A 17,240-nucleotide genomic window follows, 5' to 3' on the forward strand; every position below is an offset into this window, starting at 1 on the left:
TTTGTATGTGTACAAATGAAGACACAAAAGCATTAGCTGTGATCTATAATGAGTATTGTGAATACAGTGACAAACAGGTGATGAGTGGGGTCATGGTATATGCATTCCTCAGAATGGGTGGCACAGCTGTAGGTAGCACAGGTCCAGTGTCCATGGGCCTTTGGAATATGGAGTAATCTCACTGAAAAGTCAACAGGGTGTCTCAGTGGCACACAAGGGAGAGTAAACAGGAGAGGGTCACTTCCTGGTAGTGGGTTTGGTCTTGGTATCTGCTCCAGCTGGATGTCTGGATGGACGTTCCAGATTGCAGGGGATTTATCAACTACAGAGGTAGGGTTGCCTTAGGCCTGTGGTTCCCCAGGCAGGGCCTCCATTCCACTAGCCGATATAGATGTGGCCCTAAGGTCCCTGTACTGTGGGGCATACCATTGATTGAACAGTCCTTGGGGCACAGGGTTGGCTGAGATGTGGCCACAGGGTGGGGTGGTTGATATGGGCAGAGAGTGGTAGATTGACCAGGGGTTCCTGATGGTCCAGGTAGGTCATCATCATCCAGACATCCTGCGGCATTGTCCTCACTGGGGCATTCATCCTGAGGAGGGCTGTCAGTCTCTGGGAACCTCTCCATGGTTGCTGTGGCAGGAGTATCTGTGGATGGCGTGAGAGAGAGTTAAATGTTAGAGGTTTATATGGTTGTCTGTTAGTCTGATGCATACAGTGGCTTTAATTTATTTCCAGCAATGGCATTGACAGGTGCAGCACAGCTAACACTGTTTGTGGATAGAGGCATGTGTACCATACTCCTTGGGGTTGTTGTGAATCACATTTGGTCACTTTAGCTGGGTGGGTTCTGTTCCTGTGTGATGGTTCTCATGACCGGTTTGCCCTGTTAGCTGGTGGGCATTCTGGCTTGGTATATGTGAGTGGTAATGGCTGTACATTGCTGCATGGTGTCCAAAAGGGAGGAGTGTATACGTGTGCAATGTTGTTTGGCCTGTCTGTGCCTGGAGTATAGCATTCTACTTTCAAGGCCAGGATTTGTCCATTTCAGGGTAGTAAGTCTGGATTAGTGGCCCTTAGCATTAGTGACAGTACAGTGTCTGTATTTGGGCCAGTTTGGCATTGTGTAGTGCCATTGCATTGCTGTCATTGCCATGTAGTGGTCCTCAGTTGAAGCATACAGGTGCTATAGCGATACATGCAATGTTTGTGATGGGATGTGCACATTGCAGGTTTTGATGTGGATGGGCTAGTGCATTGTGGGAGTCATAGCGATTTTACTTGGTAGTACTATCCGTGACCTTGGCTGGGAGTGTGTTGGCATTGGGGTAGGTAGTGGTGTGGCATGCAGGAGAGGGGCATTAGGTGACTGGGTGGGAGAGGGGCTGACTTGGGGAGTGTTTGGGTGGCGAGGAAGCATGCTTGACAGGATGAATTAGCGGCAAGGGAGTGTTAGTTACTCACCAGGGTCCAGTCCTCTGAGTATTCCAGTCAGGCCCTCAGGATGTCTAAGATTTTCTCCTCCCATGATGTGAACTCTGGGGGAGGAGGTGGGGCCTATGCCAGACTTCAGTACTGCCAGCTGGTGCACATGGAACATACCTTCCCCCGTAGGTCATTCCACCTCTTCCTGATGTCCATCCTTGTACGTGGATGGGTGCTCACTGAGTTGACCCCGTGGGCTATTCACAGTCATAACTCCATTTTCCTGGCTATGGAGGTTTGCTGTACCTGTGCTTCTAAGAGTTGTGGCTCTTCCCTGATGATTTCATTGACCATGACCCTCAACTCATCGTCACTGAAGCGTGGGTGCTTTTGGCGTGACTTGGTGGTTGTGTTGTGGGTGGAGGTGGGTGTTGTGTGTGTAGGGTGCAGAGTAGGGTGCTTTGTGGGGTGGGGGTGTTTGTGAGTGGTGGTAGGTTTTGGTGTTTGTGTGCAGCTGTGATGTGTGTGTATAGTGTTGGTGGTGCAGTTGTGTGGCGAGTGTGAAGTGCATATGTGCCTAGTGTGTAGGTGCTAGCATAGTGATTGTGGCTGCTCTCATTTCCCGATCAGTGGTTTTAGGTGCAAAGGTCTGTGGGTTGCATGGGGGTGTGTTGTATAGTGCTGTAAGTGGGTGTGTCTGGTGTGCATGTGTGTGTCTGGCGTGGGGTCGTGAAACTGTCCAATGTAGTGTTTTTCCTGACAGGAGTGCTTTCTGTCCACGGCAGTTCGGCCACCTATGGTTTTCCACGATGAAAGGACCACTGTGACGATTTGTGGATTGCAATATGGTGGGCGGAAAGTTGTCAGCGTGGTGGTGCTGGTGATGGAAATGCATCTTTCACACCTGCCGGTGTGCTGGCAGTGTTGGATTTTTGGCTGTTTTTTTGGCAGTCTTAATTGTGGACTCTTATTACGGCAGGCGGAATACCGCCAACACTGGTAGCCTTTTGGTGGCCGCCACCACCGTGGTCTTGCCAAAAGACCACCAAACTCAGAATGAGGGCCTATGTATTTATATGTATGTCAACGTTTTGGCTTATTTTGTTACAAGAGCCTGACAGACAACTACATCTGCCAGTCCCTTTCGAAGGGGTTCTTGGAAGGATTACCACAATGCAAATCTTCAATCTTCATCGTTCACCTAAGAAAATTATCAACACCAAAATACTTCCTTACAACAATAATCCTCCAGAATCCACATGCAAAATAGAATTTCCACAATTAACAAGCCTACTGCCTTCATTGTCATTTTTTATTCTAAATAGATAGGACTTAAGGCACCTAACATTTTTCCCAAGGAACCAATCATGTCAATAGCCTTGATCAGTGAATTGTAAACATACAAACCTCATACCTGCTGAAGTTAGCACATGCATTGCCATAACCAATAATCAGAATGCAGTCTTAAAAGTTCAAATACTTACAAAATTACAACTGGCAAAAAAGCTAAATCCCTCCTAAAACATCATAAGAAGGATTTGCAAAACACAAATCAACTCCCAGGATTTGTCCGGGCGTAATCAACACCAAAACCTGGCTTATTATGAGTATCAGAGATTCAATGCAACTAAATACCTGCCTAACTCAGTGTAATGACAACCAACCTTCCCCCATAAAAAGACTTGGTTTTAACACATGCTTTTCACAATGAACAAGTAAGGCCAACTGTCTTTTTCTCACCTTTTCTTTATAAACAGATAATGTGCATACAGGCTTGATCAACGGCTTGTAGCCATAACCACTCAGTCCTACTGTGTTGAGCCTAAGTCGTCAAACAAGGTAAAAGGTGCAGCACAAGCACTCGCTCAGCAGAAGCAACAACTTCATTCCAGTCAAAATCTGTACTCAAGGTAATCAACATTTTGGCAGAGTCAAAGCCTCTCTTCCTGTGGTACTCTTTTAATTCTCTACGTGTGTTGATCACATACGTTATAGTGAACTGCAAACTTCAAAAGAAAAGTAAAGATAAGGGTAAATTATACAAACCTGACCTTTTACTTGGAGCTTATGGGGGTGAACCAATAAAGTTGATAGGCTTTTTTTTATTGAGTAGGATAAAAAGAGGGATTTGCTGACACAGGACAAATGTATGTCCCTATTAATAATCTGTTTTTTTCAAAAGGATTTTGGAATATTTTTGGATCACAATTTAAATCTTCTAATTTCTTAGAAAATTTTGGTAGAGGTGCGCAAGTGATCTTTGAGCTGGGACAAGTGGCTGAGTCAGAGAAAGAATTTACTAAAGTGCTTAGTGACTAGTTGGAGTATCAGAGTAGTTATGTAGAAAAAACAAACAAAAGAATGCTGAGCAAAAAATGAGTAAAGTGAAAGAAGCGGTCATAAAGAAACTGGAGATGTTAGAAAAGACTGGCATAATTGAATCTATAGTCCCCACAGAATGGTTGGCTCTGGTTGCAATTGAGCTAAACGAGAAGGGGACACAAACGTGTGCATTGGCTTATATGAGCCCAAAAATTGATGTACTGGATAAATGCCCATTACCTAATACATGAGGGATGCTGATCCCATGGGTGGCAAGGTATTTTCTACATCAGATTTAGGACTAGCATATCTTCAAGTTTAATGGCTTTAGGATTGTAGAGATTGAACAGTGTTTCCACTCACAATGAAGTATATACTTTTTAGAGGGTGGAATTTAATCTAATTCCAAATGTTTAGTCTTTTTAAAGAGCTATGGATTACATTTAAAAAGGGATTGGATGAGTAAAAGGGATTGGCGATGATCAACTTCTTGACATGAGGATGAAAACACGCACGGCAGGAGTCACCTAGACTGAAATAAAGGGTTGACATTGAAAGTAAGAAAATTTAATAAAATGATGAAGAAAGAATCACTGGAGACATATACTCACAGTTGAAGGAATAAAACTCAAAGAAGATCTAGTAAAAGTTTAAATAGATGTGCCAGCACCATTGGATAGAAAAGAATTTGCCATATTTAGGAATGCAGGTGCTTTATAAACGTTTTCCATTTTTTTTCTCCAGAAAAAACATGATGCATGATAAGTGTGCTTCAAAAGAACGCAGAGCTCAAGTCAATTGAGGACTGCAGAACTGAGTGTGAAAACATTGAAAAACGAGTTCCACAGACCTCCTAATTTGCAAAGTCTTGTCCTAAAAAAGATGTTTGATTGTAAAAGATACCCAAATAACTTTGGGCCGAGCATTTGCAAAGTGAAGGGAATGAAAAGAGTACAATTACTTTTGTATCAAGAATTTTAAAATTGGTAGAATTGAAATATTCAGTAATTTCACAAGACGTGTTAGCAGTTTATTGGGCTATAAAGAAGTTTAAGAACTTCATAAGAGGGTCTTTATCAAGCGACAAAGAGAAACAAACTGTAGGTATTCACATTAGGTACTTTCCCTCTTTGCGCCTTCAATGGAATTGCTTATATAAATTGCCACCCCAAGCATGACTTGTTATCTATTGTTTGGGAACAGACCTACGTCAGGGGTCCGATCAGATCTGTATAAATACATCTCACACACACAGTCAGAGGGATTCCTACCAGATGCCATTGCTGCTTTCGATGCTGTCCCAGTCTTCGTGCCCCAAAGGAGTCTGATCTAGAGACCTCATTCCAAGGTAACAAGGGTTGGGGGCTCTTCTCATGAACACTGCATTGGCAGATTAGGTTTATCACATCTATCTCTCTTTAGGTTAGGGATTAGGTTCATCATGTTAGAGTATGAGGATATCAATCATATCTCATGTCATTTCATGTTATTGCCGATGGTGGAGTCTTTATACTAATCACTCTCATCTTCACAATTCTGTTTCTTGCACTGAACATTATCCTAATATTTGCAGCCCATGCAGTATTGTTAATAAAATCTATTAAGTTTTTACTGCATCTCCTTCATTGCCTGTGTGTTTGATTGAGAGATGTTGTTCATGTGAGAAAGGGGTAATCTAAGTTTAACCACAACACTCCCTGAGATGTTGCACTCTTGAGTTCATGCATAAAGGCTGCCACAAATCACCTTCTACTGTTTGGGTTTTTGGTGAGGTGCTGCTTGTGAGCCGGGAGGGTTGGGATGACAGTTGCGACTTGGAGGATTGGCATTGTCACCTACAAACATAAGTACTGTCAACCTTAAACCTGCAGTCTTGCCTAGAGCAAGAATCAAACTACGACATGGAGCCACCATTGATGGTGTTTAGGCACTAATTTATGGATACCCTAATTATCAGTGTCTCACACACAGCAGGAACCCTAAATACCATTATATCTGTGGTCTTAGGGAAGATCCTCCTCAGCTGAACAGGGAGCACCTTGTTTGAGCTCGAACTATTAAAAGGTCTTTTTCTCCCCACTTGATGTTCCATCTTGGTTACCCATTACACAAATATGGCTAACGCCACAGATATTCCTGAGAATGCTAGACAAGCATTAAAATTACACCTATTAGCACATGGCTTAACAGATGAGGACGGAGATGTCACACTCATAGTTTAAGCTAATGAAGCTTACCAAGAAGAAACATTCTACACATGGGTCACCTTTACTGAGGAAGACCAAAGATCACACACATTCCACACATATAGAATAGCTAATATACCACAACGGTATGGAGCATACAAGTATCTTGAAATACCAATCACCCATAAAGAACATAAGAACTGGGTCAATGGCGTCATAACACACGTAATACAACCCGTGAGACTAGTTCCCTTAGGTAATGATGGACGAATGTGGCCTATGTTTGCCACATACACACCTCACCCAGCTATACAGTATATGTAGACCGCTGATCTGCACAATTTATACACTTCGCTAGTAACACTATATAGATGATTTGTGCAGTTCGTAATGCAAACTCTAAACACTACACCAGCATGTCCAGCATTACCAGCACCTGCTGGATACCAATTGGCTTCTACTGGGATTAATCCATAAACTGAATATTCTATTATGGGTTAAGTGCCCACAGAATGAGAGAAAATCCCGTTCTGGGAGCCCAGAAAACAAATCAGCTGGAAGCTGTGTTTCCCCATACGGGACCACAGGAAAAAAACATACAGTTCTCACTATGTGCTTCCCTTTCGGGATGGTTCCCTCAGTGGATGACTGCAGCACCTGGGGTACAGTCTTCGCTGCAATATACACTACCAGTCCTGGTATCCCAACACTTGCCAATTTAACGGAAGTGTTAAAACAAATACAGAATGAGCTTGGGGCTGCACCAGCCCTAGATTTGGGGATGAAGCCAATGTGTAACTTCGACACAGCCTCCTCAATAATACTTGGTAATATTAAAGAGAAAGCAGTAGCATTGGCTATACGGCAGCGGCTCTGGAAAGTTTCACAGTAGAACCAGGAGAAAGAGCTCCCAAAAATTATTTCCAACACCTATACTAGTATCAGATGGGACAATTTGGGAGCCAAGCCGAAAAAGTCTGAAATACAAAGTACCACCCCTAGGGAAGCTACTAAACAAGCACAGGAGGGTTCCAAAAAGTGCTGGGATAAACAAAAGCAATTTAAAGACAGATAAAAGCAATTTAAAGACAGATAAAGTCCAAGAGCAGATTCTCCACACTCCTACAGGAGATATAATCTCAGAAATAGAGAAAATATAAAAACCTCCTGACAGACATACTGATTCACGTCCCTCTCATTCCTTCCAGGATGCACCGGATAGACGTAGCGAGAGAGAAGGCTGTCCTGATCCATGTCCTGAATACGTCAAACAGAATATAAACTCACCACAGTCTTCAGACAAAAAAGACAAGTCCCCACAACAAAAGCCACAATTCAAACAGAAAAAGGTGGCAGCAATGTCAATAAAAAATGCCAGTACACTTGAGAACATTGTGGAAGAACAAGACGTGGGTGGTGACACAGCTAGATAGTGCAGCAGAGGTCACTAAATATTGCCAGAGTCTGAACGATCCTCTGGATGTGGCAGCAACTAGCGACATAATTGCAGATGAGACTGCGGATGGGCGTGGCCTCCCACCCGATAGGGTTCATGATTTAAACATTCAAATTGAGGGGGACATAGAATGCACTATTAGTGTGATATTTTGGGATGAATTTGGTTGTGATATACTACTGGTCGAAAGGAACTGACCACCTGAGTACATCCTTTAACTCCCACTTGGGGAAGATGTCATTTTGCCTTCTTTCTCTTCTGCTCTTGTTCCAGAAGCAGTAAAACAAACCTACGCTGTCAACTGGGCTTTAGCGCAGGCACCTGCATTATACCGCAACCATATGAATTGGGACAAGGATTCTCCTTATCATGTAATGCCTATCAGGTCTACACCCCAGCCTCAGTTACATATCCTGCTAAACATGAAGAAAAAGCTCCAGTGAGGGAGATCCTCACTTAACTAGAGTACCAGGGTGTAATTGAGACCTGTGTCTCTGCAATGAATAACCAGTTATTCCCCGTTGCAAAACCCGACCATTTAAACAAATTAGTCTTAGATTACAGACATTAAAACAGTCATACAGCACTAAAACAACATAGTGTACAAAAAGTACAAAACAACCTTGGATATCTCCAATGTTTTTTTATGCCAAAACTTAGCACACTAAAGTCGTGACCTGTGTGGATTCTCTTTTGGCTCACAAAAACGCTTTTGTCGTTTGCCCCAAGGCTTCAAGAAAAGCCCAGGGCTGTTCTCTGCACGTGTAACATCAATATTACATTATATTGATCTAGAGGCATTGACTTATGTGGATAACATCTATCTCACAGATGACTGCCTCAACATCCATCTTACCAGTGTCAATCGGATCGTTTTAGGATTCGCAGCCCATGGTTACAAATTTAATTTTAGAAAAAGTAAAATAGCCTTTCTCAGCGTATTATTCCTAGGATACGAGCTATAAAATGAGGGAAGAACCTGGACACACACTTTCTGGAAAAATGTGCTGAACTCCAGCCACCAAATACAATCAAGAAACTAAAGCCCATACTTGGTTTCTTTAACTTTGGCAGAACATACACACACACATCCTTAAGGAATTGCAACAGGACATGCTAGTGTGGAATCGCATTTTTCTGGGACCCATTTTGGGCCTGTGGGCCCTGTGATACCCAATGACAACTAGGCCTGTTTCTGTTGAACAACTTATAACCAACATGAACTGTGCTTACTGATATATTTGAATGTTGCTCAGAACGCATTATGTTGCAAGGTTTGCTACTAGGACAACCACCATGAATTATCATTGCATGCTAGCTGAAGCAATCTTCCTTCTGGAAAGTACCATCCTGTGTACGTGTTGTTCTCAGTTCTTCTTAAGATGTATCGCACGATATTAGACACGTAGGACATATGAAATTTCCTTGTCTGTGCTTTAATTTACTAAATATGGTGCATTATGAAGAATTAACGGTAACGCCTTTAGCAATTTTGCAAAAAATGTATCATACATCAATGTCAAGAACCAATGAAATGTACAATTTCTTTGTGGTTTGACAGTATAAAAGATCATGTATTACTTCCTTCTGTAGACTGTTTGGGCTTGATCTCCCAGGCTGCTCAGTCTCCGTGTACACATAGTAAAAAAATTTACTTTATCTAAGGAGCAGGTTGGTCTTTGGTTTCTGAGCTGAACTGAGCTGATTTGGCTCCGACACTAGAAGCAAAACACTTACAAACCAGTGACAACAAAACAAATTTGGTCTTCAGAATAATTGCTGGTGTCATCGAGTTCACTTACGCCACCTTTAACCAGGACGACACAGTGCCCATAGCATATAAATCACATTTATACTCCAATGCAGAACAATGGTTCGCACCCACAGAAATAATTGTAACTGCTAACTGCTATACAAATGGATGTCATCAAAGAGGCCACTTGCCCATGGGAAACACATTGTCGTTACCCCGGTGCCAGCCTTAGATGCTGTCACCAAGGCAAGCATTCCTAACGCTAAAGCATTACATCCATGCTGGATTCAGTGGGCAACCTTCCTGACTGCCACCAATGTAGATTACATCTTTGATCCAAAACTTCAAACTCAGAATTCCTCCAATACTAACAAGAATACCCGCACCTCTAGATATTTTGCCCCCTGACAGATACAATGCTGTAATTTACACTGATGGTTCAGCACAACCAGCTGTAGGTACCAAACATCAATACTCAGCCGCTTGTGCAGCTATGAGTGGGGTGATGAAGGATGATGTATTCCACCCTCATAATACCTACACGCAGACCCTAGGGGACTGCACAGCCCAGCTGGCTGAACTCAAAGCCTTTACACTAGCGCTAGAACACAGAGGGTCAGGACTACTGACTCTGATTGTCTACGATTCATACTATTGTGTGCAATCCTACAATGACTATATTAATCATTGGAAGTTGAATGGGTTCAGAGATTCCAAAGGGAACACCATAAAACAAAGAACTCTGTGGGGGAGGGTAGATGATCTCAAGGATAAGCTACCTTGTGTCCATGTAGTGCATACATTGGGCCACCAACATGTAAGAGTGCACGTTATCTGCAACACTTTGGCTTATGAAGCAGCCAAATCTGCAGTAGCTATGGCTTCTGTGGCTGCAATGACTCGTTCTCAGATGAGATTGGATAATGAAATTCTGACTGCCGTGAAAGCTTCAGCTGAAGCCAAGCCTCTTCCAAAAGCATACCCTACAAAATACTCATATCACATTAGTGCACATAATGTTGCTTATGTAACAATTCCTGGGGTTGGAGACTGAGCAACCCCTAACCAAGACCAGAGATTAGACCTCACAAAGCAGCACATGAGGATGTCGCATCTGCTCATGCTGGTGTCTCGGCCACAATAACACTCTTACAGAAACGCTTCTGGTGGCCAGGTCTCTACAAACAGAAAAACAATTTTCCTTTGTTGTGACATTTGCCAGCAAATTAAGGACTCCAACATCAAACACCCACTCCAGACATCCCTCTTAGTGTCCAACAGGCCACTGCAATGTGTGTATCTGGACCATTGTTGTCTGCTCCAACCAGACGGTGCATACAAATACATCTTAGTCGCTGTAGATTCTTGTTCTAGATTCCTGTGGGTATGGCCTTAGCAGTCGGCTGGCACTCGAACTGTTCTAAAAGACTTGCTGATCTTTATCGGTACATATGTAGTTGCAGCATTCCACTCGGACCAGAGCCCTGCTTTTGCCTCCGAGGCATTCAGGGACACCATGGGGACGATGTGAACGTATTTAACTCCATTACTCCTCACCATACCATCATGAGGGAAATTAAGTTGTGGAGAGGAGTAATCGAGATCTAAAGCAGACCTTAACAGCTAGAGCATTAGGTTCAGGCGGCAGTTGGCTTATCACCTATTTGGGGTACATGGAGCACTGAATGATCTGCCAAGACAGTTCTTGGGGGGGACGCACTCCCTATGAGGTTCTCTTTGGGATACCTATGTATATTCCCAGATGTTGATGGTCCTGGTATGGTGGCAGTAGATACACCATTTGACATAAATGAACATTTCACTGCCATACAGGAGCTTCAGCAATTTTGTGATGATAATTCATCCGCCAGTGCTGCCACTTTAGGAATAAGGGATTTGCCAACAACTTCTACTGGCTGGATTCCTAAAGCTGGGGATCTGGTTCACAAGAAGATCGCAGAGCAGAAGGAATTTGGCCCATCCTACAGAGCACAGTTACCAGTCCTGGGTATACAAGGTACCAGGACAGTTATCCTATCACCACTGCCAGGCACCTAAGCTAACAGATTAATTTCCATTGACGACATCAAACTTCACTATGTGGCCAATCCTGCACAGAAGACCCAGAGGTCTCCAGGGTCCCCTCTCACTACCCAACAGGACATACCTCTTCAAAGAAGAAACGACAATACTTCGGACTACACAAGCATGTCCAACAATGCTACAAATACCTCCTCAACTATGGGGTGGGCAGAAAATGAGCTCTTGCCGATTCCGGTTACCACTTCGTTGACATCACCTGTCCAAGATGTGGCTGTCTTCTATTCCAAACCAACACAGACTGACGACATTGTCTACTATGAGCCTCCACGTGAAGTGGATCCATCCACCAGTAATGCACCTGCTCCTCCTTTTGCAGAGACTGCTTCTGGCTACTTCATCAACACTGATGACTTTTCTTCAACTTCATCCACTCGTGCGATTGCAACTGTTACAAAGGCACTTTGGATATATATATGGCTTAAAAATAACTATCTAATTTACCTATGGAACTATCAATGGTTATTCTCGACATTATTTGCATTTTTTCTATGGATTGGTTTTGTAACTGTTTTCTTCCTGCTTATAAATGGTCACTACCTTCCTGAACACTCCTCTGTTGGGCCTGTGGATTAAGTCTTAACTCCATATCATTCCTCACATAAGGTTCGAAGAGACTTGTCCCTTGTGAACATTTCAGCTGTACCAATTCCTGATGGGATTGTGTGGGATAAAGTTGCATTCTATATATACGAGCCTAGTGAGGTAATTCAGATTCCTTATGTCTTAAAAATTTCTATGACTGATATAATTACACCTGGTGTTGTATCTGATGATTTGAATGTCCAGACAGATGTTTAGTGTTAACTGAAATGAAAGACTATGCAGCATTTGAAAGTAATGATGTGTATATCAACACAAAGAATTGAGGGGAAATGTTCTGCTATAACAACTGAGGACATTACTACCTGCACTGTGCCGCTAGACATAGACCAGTATTTAATTACATACAATGGGAACACTGTTCAGTTCCCCCTGTGGGGAGCCAAAAACATTATGCGGATAAATTAATTTATTTTTGTGGGCATGACACAAAAAAATGCAGAGTCATATTACTTCAAATTACCACCTTCAAAGATTAGGAAAAATTTGCTAACTATTATAAAGTTAGTTTACTCAGATTCTTTTGTTTCCCGTCTTGCAGATGAACGTTATGAATACTGGAAGACAACAATTGATGTAAAGAGTGCAAGAAGAACACAAGATTGGCAAATACAGGTCGGGAAGCTTTATTTAGAGTGTGCCTTATTCCTGTGCAAATTATCTTTTTGAATGACACCATTCAACAGACATCCTGTCTGGGGTTAGCAAAAATGAGGGAAATGAGTGCTCCCAATATCCCTACACCAGCAAAATGTAATAACTGGCAATACTTCCTGAATGTCACAGAGAAAAAACTAGATGCAAAGGTTCAGGCTGACACCTGTACCTCTTCACTTTCCAGTCCCAGCAGGTGGTTAATATGGCCAATAGCCACAAATGGGTGTCAGGCACGTTTTGTGAATTCTTCAGGGAGGTTTCAAAATTAGCCGGCCAGACCCCCCCCCCCTCTGCCTCGGGTCAACACCCAGGTATAGATACAACATACAAAACTGTGCCAACAGTGTGTACAGACTAACATGTCAGCCACAATTAAGGAACATCTTAACTCTTTGAAGATATAGACTTACAGGACTTCTTGTTAAGTCCGATAAAGCTACGTTCTAAAAGATTCATATATGCTCTATATAATGACATCTGGAAGCTTTCTCAGATAGAAGCTGCCGCACGTTTAAGGCAGACAGACAAAGAAAATTTCAAAAAGGCTTTAGTTGTTGTCGACAACGGCATGAACACTCTGTTCAATAAGATTTATTCCCTAACAAACAGTGTCATCTGCGATTGATATTATTCAGACAGACATGTCCCTCATATACCATAGACAAAGTCAGCTGCGTTCTATCATGCAGCTAGGTTGGACATTACAGAGTTTGAAAAATGGCCACATTCCATGGAAGTATATTAACGGTAGTGACTTGTTTACTGCTTTTAATTTATCCATGGAACAACAGACAATGGCTAAAAGGGAAGCAAGTTTCACCGTGTTCACATAGAAAAGTTAGAGAAGTTGCCTTTTACAGTTGCAGAAAGTCCATCCATGGTATGGCTCCTACATGGCATTATAAATCTGCCCATTTTCAAAATGCCTCAAACATTGTGACGTCAGCAGATGGGAGCAGCTAGGGGACAGCTATATTAAATAAGAGTGGGAGTTGCCCTTTGAATATACATTTTTCAACGGCGAAACAGAGGTCTTTCTTAGTGGAAATGAATGTGAGACTACTGTTAGTCATTCAATGATCTGCAAAAAGGTGCCCTTCAAGGCCTTTGCAATGCGGGGGTCACAAACTTGGCCTGTTTTCTGAAGAGTACTCCTGTCTCTTTCATTCGACCAGCATTTCATGTACTTTCAAATGGATGTTATGTGGTGCTGAGCAACCAAAGTTGTTGTGGTATGCGACCAGGAATTGCCTATGGAATTTCAGTCTCTAAGGCCATTATGTGTTGTGGACATGTTTTATTTCCCCTGCACACAAGAGATAAGAGTAGCAGAAATGTGGCAACACATTGATACTGCTAATGTAAACTATGACAACCTTAGCAGACTAAAGGCGCTAGTGTTTAAAAAACAAGTGACATTGACCGGCTAGAGAGATGTATGCTCTCCAGATAGCAAGATCATCAGCAGAGATACAATCCCTCTTAAATACCAACTTCCCCAAGCACTTTGGAGAGCTGGTATCCAGCATATTTGACTCCTTGAGCACTACGGGGATTGTCCATTTTTTAAACGCTGTTGGATCTGGATTCGTGTCCATCTTCTAGACTGTCTTCAGAGTCATTCCTTCAGCCATCCATTCACTCTCTTCAAGTGTGTTTGGTAGCTTTTCTATCATTTGGTGTTAATAGGCGGATACTACTGCCGTATGTTCTGATTCACAGTGGTTGAGCCTTTCCAGCTAAGCGCAGTGATGGAACCACTGCCACCAGCTCAGATGGCCATGAACGCATGGTTCAATTCTTTAATGCTCCGTTGCTGGAAGAGTTGGAGCGTGACTGGTCATTGTCGTTCAGACCAGTCCTGTGGTGCATGCAGCCAGTCTTTCGCTGCATGTGATGCTTCTTGGAACATTTGCCTACAGTGTGCCTGGCTGTTACGCCAGGGGCTCCTGTGGATCAAGAACTGCTGTTGTCACTGATAAGGGTTCTTTCAAAGTTGTGTCCCTTGAGATTAAGGTTGATTCACTAGGTAACTTATGAGCCACCCTTCGTGAACGATCTGGCTTTTTTTGGCATGTGGAGAGCGCAGCCCCTGCAAGAGGTCCTGCACAAGAGACTGGCACACTACTTCTCCATGGATTCATCTGCCAATCCTGTCATCGATCTAACATCTGACGATGTGGCCTCCTTTCTGAGGGCCTTTCCATTTAATGGCTTCGAAGACTCTCTTCAAGATCCTGACTAATGTTAAATATATTTGATGATTGGCTTAGTCTACCAAATTCAAAGATTGCCTTTTAACTTTGGCCTGCTGTGCTTGTCATGGTCGACATTATATCTATTTGTATGTTTTTTAGCAATTGTTTCAAATGTTTTTAAATACGATTTTTAGCTAGTTTGTAATGATTTTAGCTTGTTTTAAGTCCAGAGTATTTTTTTTAGCTTGGATAAATTTGTCTTTGGTGGCGTCATCCTTTGGCGTCATACTTGTTCCGGCAAATGGGAAAGGTATTGTGAATCTTATCATTTTAATGGGAAGCAGGATTCCACTTAGCCTTCTGGCTTGTAGACTCATGCCCCCATCACCCAGTGACTTTTACTCTACTTAGCTTGCTCTGTTTTAGCACAACTATTTAATTATATCTTTCAAGATAGCTGCATTGTTTTTAGTTAGGCCAATGTTTTAGTTTCATGTTATCAGTGTCACCTCGCTAAGGCATCACTGTAAAGTGACAAAAATAAACAAACTTAAGGTATTCACATTAGGTACTTTCCCTCTTTGAGCCATCGAGGGAATAGTTTATATAAATTGCCTCCCCAAGCATGACTTGTCATCTATTGTCAGGGGTCCGATCCGGTTTGTATAAATACATCTCACACATATAGTCAGAAGGATCCCTACCAGATGCCATCGCTGATATTGATGCTGCACGCTGCCTTGATGCTGGCCCAGGCTTCGTGTCCCCATGGAGTCTGATCTAGAGTCCTCATTCCAAGGTAACAAGGGTTGGGGGACTCTTCTCATGGACATCGCATGGGCAGATTAGGTTTATCACAACTAGCTCTCTTTAGGTTAGGAATTAGGTTAATCATGTTAGGGTATTAGGACATCTATCATATCTCATGTCATTTCATGGTATTGCAAGATGCTGATGCTCCTTGTACTGACTCTCGTCTTCGCGATTCGGTTTCTTGCACTGTTCATTATCCTGATCATTGCAGCCCATGCAATTTTTTCGTAGATTGCAGTATTGATAATAAAAACCTATTAAGCTTTTACTGAATCTCCTTCATTGCCTGTGTGCTTGATTGAGACAAGTTGTTCATGTGAGAAAGGCGTATTCTCAGTTTAACCACGACACTTGAGTCAATGCGTAAAGACTGCCACAAATCACCTTTTACTGTTTGGGTTTTTGGTGAGGTGCTGATTGTGGGTCAGAAGGGTTGGGATGACAGTTGCGACTTGTTGTAGGATTGGCATAGTCGTCTACAAACATAAGTACTGTCATCCTTAAACCAGCAGCCCTGCCTAGAGCAAGGATCAGACTACAACATCATCAGTGCTCACCATAGGCCTCTCAAAGCAGCTTGTTATATTTAAAAAAGCCACTTGCCCTATTAAGTTGCATACACAAGTGGATACCCACATTGGAAGAATATGATTTTGGTGCTGAATATTTTCCTGGGTTAAAAACAAAATTGCAGATTGTTTATCAAGATTAAAAGAGATGATAAAAGGGAAAGAGGAATTTGAAGAGGAAGATAATATTAGTGTTTAGAGAAAGAGGCATTAAGCAAGCTTTGCAAATAAAGAAGAAGCTAATATGTTTCAGGAGGAGTGTTCCACTGCAGAGGGCATGGACACCATTCTGGTAGAACAGCACAAAAAAAACACACAAAAAAAAAGAAATGAACTGTCTATAGGATAGTCATCTTTCTTCAAAAGGTGGTCTATCTTTAAGAAATGAGGTGGAAACATGAGCAGTTGTGGGAACAAAGAGCAAAGCCATCAGGAATGGGTCATGAAGGAAATTCTCTCCAGAAATGTATGGGTAGTGCAGTACTTACATTCTGAAAAAAAGTCATAAAAACTAATTTATGAAAACCCAAATAAATGAAAACCAGTTTAGCGGGAAAGTAAATTACTTCAATGCAGTTTGATTAAAAAAAATGAAAAAGTAACCCAATAGAAGTTAAGCAATAGTATACAAGTAAAAACAAAAACAAGGTCACATTTTACTTTGCTTTCTTTCAAGCAAATGTTCATATTAAGGCCAAAATGTAAAGGTGATACTAGTGTCAAAAATAATTGCTTTGCCAAGAAGAGACATTGCTCAAAGATAGCCTTTTTCAGATGTCCCTCAAAAATGTTTAACAAACAATGATATAGTTTGATGCTTTGGGTTCACGGCGTGATGTACTTGACACAGCGAATGGGTAATGACGCCTTTGTAAAGGCAACTGTTGACCATTACCATCTAATGGCACTTCAAAGAAACGAGCACTTAGGTTATATGTAGAAAAACAAGTGATCGGTCAGCTTTTGGCACGCCTGACTTGCATATTATAGGCCTCAAATATGGGTGGCATATTGTGTCAAAATTGGACTGAAATGAGGCATTGAGTAATTATTTGTGACTGATAGCAATACAAGCATGTCACCCACCACTTTGTTTTTGAACGTCTATGTCTAATACTGTAGGTGTAATAGGTAAACCAGGCTATGGATATTGTCCTT

At 42.2% G+C, this 17,240-nt stretch overlaps 1 protein-coding gene across 1 annotated transcript in view; it reads right to left on the bottom strand.

The window, feature by feature from the left end:
* DNAH11 (dynein axonemal heavy chain 11) overlaps positions 1-17,240 on the bottom strand; it is a 2,866,633-nt gene that overhangs the window by 2,528,728 nt on the left and 320,665 nt on the right. The gene's annotated exons all lie outside the window — the stretch shown is intronic.

Source organism: Pleurodeles waltl, chromosome 10, assembly GCF_031143425.1.
Source record: "Pleurodeles waltl isolate 20211129_DDA chromosome 10, aPleWal1.hap1.20221129, whole genome shotgun sequence".
NCBI classification, from domain to species: domain Eukaryota; kingdom Metazoa; phylum Chordata; class Amphibia; order Caudata; family Salamandridae; genus Pleurodeles; species Pleurodeles waltl.